Consider the following 6,446-nt stretch of genomic DNA (forward strand, 5'->3'; position numbering starts at 1 on the left):
GGCAGTGGCGCCGCTCACCTGTTCATTCTGCCGCTGGGACTGGGAAACTCCTCCGGTTTAGCGATTTTTTTTTTTTCTCCTTCACCCTTTCTCTTTATTTTCATTACGTCAACTTAAAATTTTCCTACTTACCCAAGGATCACCTTAAGAACTTTACGTCTTTACGTCTCCCTCCCACCCTCTCCTTCTCACCCTTCCTCTCCTCTTCCTTACAAGCATTGCAATGTCTAGGAAGGCTAAATGTGGCTTCCTCTTCTCACTGAGTGTAGTTCCTGCCGCTTATTCTGCCCTGTTTCTTTTCCTTCCTGGTATATGCCAAGGCGGACAATGGTCACCTCTTCTATTGTTTGTCACCCCAGGTTTCAACACAGAAGCGGCGGAGTCATCATTGCGTTGCTGTCTTGCCGGGGACCAGGACGGCGCATTTTTACGTTCTCTGGTTTTCTTTTTGTATCTATTTCACAAGTAACTGTTACACTCCTCATTGTTGTCTTATTCAGCCTACACTCCGCGGAGGAAAGGTGAGCCGGACAGTGTGTTTTGGGTGTGCGTGGTAGGACGGTTACTGGATGTAGTTTTGTGAAGATATGATTTTTGTGAGCAGAGAGAGAGAGAGAGAGAGAGAGAGAGGATAACTGTATTACTTAACAATAGTTATAGATTCATGTTCATTAATTAGTTTGGTAATGAGGTCCTTGACACCTTCTCTTCCTCCCCTTCATCCTCATCCTCTTCCTCCAACACACACACACACACACACACCCACACACCCACACAGGAAGCAAGTGAGGAAGGGAAAGGCAGAGCAACTGATTTTCCCGACAAACCGACAAACATCTGACGTAAAAGGAAATCCTAAAAAATTAAAAAGGCACCCTTAAAATCACCGGCTTGTTATTATTATTATTATTATTATTATTGTTATTATTATTATTATTATTATTATTATTATTATCATTATTATTATTATTATTATTGTTGTTGTTTTTGTTGTTGTTGTTGTTGTTGTTGTTGTTGTTGTTGTTGTTGTTGTTGTTGTTGTTGTTGTTGTTGTTGTTGTTGTTGTTGTTGTTGTTGTTGTTGTTGTATTATTATTAGTAGTAGCAGTAGTAGTAGGTTTCCTTATATTATTCACTCCTATTATCTCTTACTTTGACCTTCGTTGCCTTAAATATTATAATTTCCTTCCTACCCATTATCCCTTCTTATTTTTTTTTATTCTTCTCTTCTTTCTTCTTCCCTTTGTTCATTTGCTGCATACTTTGATTGTTTCTTTGTTTGCTTGCTTGCTTTTCCTTCCTTTCACTGTTTCTTCCATTTTTTCCCCGTCTACTGTTTCTTTACTTGTTTGCTTGCTTGCCTCTTTCTTTTCTTTCTTTCTTTCTTTCTTCTTTTTTTCTTCCTTCTTTTTCTTTCTTCTTTCTTCTTTCCTTTATTCGCTTGTTATTTGCTTTCACTGTTTCTGCGTTTGCTTACTTGCTTCTTCCTTTCTTTCTTTATCCTTTTCTTTCTTTACCGCTTTCTTTCTTTATTTCCTAATTCTTAACATATTTATTTATTTATTTATAATTCACGTACGTCTTCTTTTTTCTTTATTCATATGGCAATGGAAGACTTGACTAACACAGTGTTGCTAATTCTTGGACACGTTAACAGAACATTGTATTATGCACTGTCCTTACATGTTCGTCATATTAATACTTCTGCATTTCTTCCTCCTCTTCCTTTTCCTCCTCCTCCTCCTCCTCCTCCTCCTCCTACTACTACTCCTCCTCCTCCTCCTCCTCCTCCTGTTTTTCTCCCCCTCCTTCCATGAAATTCATTGGCAAGGGTAAGGATTCCCGTACGTTGATTCAAGCTAGAGACAAAATTCTGGGAAGGAAAGGGGAAGAGAGACAGGAAATGAACCACCACCATCACCACCACCACCACCACTACTGCCACTACATGCCTACCTCGATCGTCTAGCTCTTCTGTCTCTTCCCTGTTCCAGAGAGAGAGAGAGAGAGAGAGAGAGAGAGAGAGAGAGAGAGAGAGAGAGAGAGAGAGAGAGAGAGAGAGAGAGAGAGAGAGAGAGCTTAATGTTTGGATACTGGGTACAAAAAAAAAATAGGAAGAAAACGAAAAGCAGGTTTCTCTCTCTCTCTCTCTCTCTCTCCTCTCTCTCTCTCTCTCTCTCTCTCTCTCTCTCTCTCTCTCTCTCCTCTCTCTCTCTCTCTCTCCTCTCTCTCTCTCGACATAGACACTTCAAGAAAGTAGTAGTAGTAGTAGTAGTAGTAGCAGTAGTAGTAGTAGTAGTAGTAGTAATAGTAGTACACCAGCAGTAACATCATTAATACGAATGAATTTAACATCACCTACTACTACTATACTACTACTGCTGCTGCTGCTGTTGCTGCTGCTGTTGCTAAGGCATTGCTGTGCGTAGATATGGATTTGTTAGATAAAAGATAGAACCTGATGAGAAACGACAATAAGGTGTGTGTGTGTGTGTGTGTGAGTGTGTGTGTGTGTGTGTGTGTGTGTGTGTGTGTGTGTGTGCGCTTGCTCGCAATCCTGATAATAATAATACCGTGATAATGATAACAATGAAGACATATGAGGCACAAAACCTTAAAGAACAATCATAGCGGAAAATAAAAGTCATATTTCCTTACTAGTTAAACTGAATAAGGAAGCAGAGAGCGAAAAAAAAGAAAGAAAAGATAATTAAAAAATAAATAAAGAGGAGGAGGATAAATAAAGCTACACAAAGGCTGATGATGAGGTGTGAAGAGGAGACGACACGCTAAGGTGTCGTGAAAAGGTAAAGGTGAGGACTTACAGGTGTGAGGTACAGGTAGGAGGGAGGGAGAGGGAGAGGAGAGAGAAGGTGTAGGCTGAAGTAGTTAGGCTTCTTTTCCCTCATTGTTCTGTTCATCATCTTCCTTCTTTGTCTTCGGAGTCATGGCGTCTGGAAGCGTTATCATTATTATCATCATTATTACTACTGTCGTTATTATCATCATTATAACTTTTCCTTTTTTGTGTGTGTTCTTGCTCGTGTTTTCTTCATCTTTATTTCTTTTTCTACCTCCTCATCTTCCTCTTCCGCTTCTTTTTCTTCCTCCTCCTCTTCCTACTTCCATGCATCCCAGTCTTTTGTTTGTCTATCCCAAAGCATCTCAGTAAAATTTCTAATCTCATCTCTCCATCTAGTTTGTTTCTCTCCTGCCTTGCTTTACACTTCTTAGACTTACATTCTTTCGTAATTTTTGTTTATATGTTACTACTACTACTACTACTACTACTACTACTACTACTACTACTACAGCTGCACGGTTTATTACACTTATAACTTCCTCACAAGGTTATCTATCATTGAGTTACTCGTTGTGAATATTGATGTTTTATAGATTCGTATTCTGAAACGCTTTGCTCTCTCACCATGACTGATTTCAAAGGTCACAGAGAGGATTAACCGGGTTCTCACGAATGTGTCTCCAGTTAATAATGAAGAAATCTTGTTAATCTGTGACTAGAACCGTAAAAAAAAAAAAAGAATTCCTTAAAAACCCGTATTACTTAAACTGGAGCCTTTTGAAAGTAGTTGGAGTGCGACGCAGAAGTGTTTCAGAATATGATCCTGTATAAACGCATCTACTTACTTATACTCTTATAGAAACGTGACCGTCTTAATTGTCTACATCATCCCTAGTACTCAATCTGGTTCCCGCGGTTGCATCTTACGAGTCTGACCCGGAACCTTCACCTGGCCCCACATGCACCTCGGTATAAAAACAAAGACAGGCCAGCGTGGATACTTTGGTGGGTTTTCCCCCTTGCAGTGTCTATATGAGGCGTAGTTATTATCTTAAAGGCTGCACACTTGCCGAAGACACAGGGTTGGGTTCAGTTAAGAGTTGTCATTATTGTTTTTTTTTTCTTTGTTGTCCTTAAGTTTGTTGTTGTTGTTGTTGTTGTTGTTGGTGGTGGTGGTGGTGGAGATGGTGGTTTTAGTGTTTTGGGTGGTTTTCTTGTTTTCGTTTCTGTTGTTCATTTTCTTCTTTTTTTTTCTTATTCTTTTTCTTCTTCCTCCTCCTCCTCCTCCTCCTCCTCCTCCTCCTCCTCCTCCTCCTCCTCCTCCTTCTCCTCCTCCTCCTCCTCCTCCTCCTCCTTCTCCTCCTCCTCCTCCTCCTCCTCCTCCTCCTCCTCCTCCTCCTCCTCCTCCTCCTCCTCCTCCTCTTCCTCCTCCACCAAGATTCCAAGATTGCGCAATAAGCCGTATGAGGAACGACTGGAAGAACTAAACCTATTTAGTTTAACAAAGCACAGGATAAGAGGAGACCTAATTGAAGTGTTCAAAATTTTCAAAAGATATAGTAACATTGATGCACATAAATATTTTACCATTGATCATTCTAACCCAACAAGAAATAATGGATTCAAGATTATACCCAAACGTTTTAAATCCCACGAGGCCAAACATTTTTTCTTTAATCGTAAAGTAAATATATGGAATAAACTTCCTGCAGAAATTGTGAACAGCAATACTATTGAATCATTCAAAAATAAAATAGACAAATATTTAAAAGCAAATCCCCAACAAGCTCTCTTCTTGTCCGAATAATTACTAAATTCATTAATAAACTCTTATTTTACAGACACCAGTTTTAATATAAATTGTATTAACTTTCAGATAGGCGTATAGAGTTCATCGTAGGGTGAATAGTAGAACTTCCTTTCATCCTTTCCTATGAAAATTCCATGTCAGTTTTTCCATACTGCATGGTACTTTTCCCAACTATTTCCATGCCAGCGCAAGCTGGAGGGGGTGGTGGGTGGGGAGGAGCCTTCTCCTATGCTGTCCTGTCTCTCTTCCCTGTTGCTAGTTAGAAGTAGTTACCAAACAGCCTTGCAAGGACCAAAAGGTCTGTTGCTGTTTGGCTTTCCTTTGTATTCCTTTGTATTCCTCCTCCTCCTCCTCCTCCTCCTCCTCCTCCTCCAGTACCTTATGTCACACAGCCTCGTAAGAATCAACAGGTGTTATACTCATTGTTTTCCCTCATTGTGTGTTTGTGTCTGTGCGAGAGAAACTCTCTCCCCTCCCTCTATCTCTCTCTCTCTCTCTCTCTCTCTCTCTCTCTCTCCTCTCTCTCTCTCTCTCTCTCTAATACCCATTTCTCCCTTTTTTTGGTGGTCCACGTGCCCAGATTGCAGCGGAAATTTAAAATCACTTTACTTAAAGGTTATTAAAGATTCGGCGACATAGGGGAAAATAATCATAGTACATAAATAAAAGTGACCAATGGCGGCGAGTCACGAAATCATGTCTTATTCAAGTTTAAAGCATCACCGCGCCTTCCAACATTTTTATGGACGTTGTTGTTGTTGTTGTTGTTGTTGTTGTCCTCCTTTTCTTTCCTCCTCCTCTTCGTTTTCTTTTTTCCTCTTCCTCCTCCTCCTCCTCCTCCTCCTCCTCATCATCATCATCATCATCATCATCATCATCATCATCATCATCAAAATTCTTTTCTTTTTCCTTCTCCCCCTTTCTTCTCTTCTTTTCCTTCTTCATGTTTCTTGTTTTTTTCTTCTCTTTCTCTCCTAAGGTCCTTAAATTAAACTTAACGAAAACAATCACATGGTTGTCAAAAGTTCCTTCCTAATTTGAGGGAAAAGTCATAGATTCTTTATGGACACACATTAACATATCTGGGTTTTCACAACTTACTTCTCCCTCCTTCATAATTTCCTGTGGTGTGACGGTGTCATTATCATCAGTTCACTCTCAGATATATTGCATTATATATATCACTAGCTTTTGATTTTATATTATTATTTTTCCATATTTGATTAATTTTATCGTCCTTTTCATTCTATTGCCATTCAGTCGTTTCCTCTCTCTCTCTCTCTCTCTCTCTCTCTCTCTCTCTCTCTCTCTCTCTCTCATGTTGCTTTTTCATTCAGTTGATTTCATTCACTGCATACAAAATCGGAGGCAGTATAATTATACAATACTCACATGGCAGACTTAATGAAAGAATTAATTCTGACGAGGAGGAAGAACATATAATGAATGAATGAGTGAATAAATGAAGGAGAGCAAGGATCAGGACATTTAAAGCGACATTAGTATTATACAGTATCCACCATGGCAGAACTACTGAATGGATGAACACTGAGGAGGAGGAGAAGGATTGGAAAGAGGAGGATATGACGAATGATTGAATGCATGAATGAAAGCGAGCATGGAAAACAAGAGACATTTAAATGCCCCACTATCAACATCAACAGCTGATTTTGGCAGCGAGACTCGGCCACGCAAACCCTTCAGAAAACCACAAATACACCAAACCACACGACCTACAGTCACCGACACCCCACCAAATAAACCTAAAACAACACCAAATAGCACCACACATCTGAAGAATATTAAAACACACCTTGGGAGGTGATATCAATGT

Source organism: Scylla paramamosain, chromosome 10, assembly GCF_035594125.1.
Source record: "Scylla paramamosain isolate STU-SP2022 chromosome 10, ASM3559412v1, whole genome shotgun sequence".
Taxonomy (NCBI): domain Eukaryota; kingdom Metazoa; phylum Arthropoda; class Malacostraca; order Decapoda; family Portunidae; genus Scylla; species Scylla paramamosain.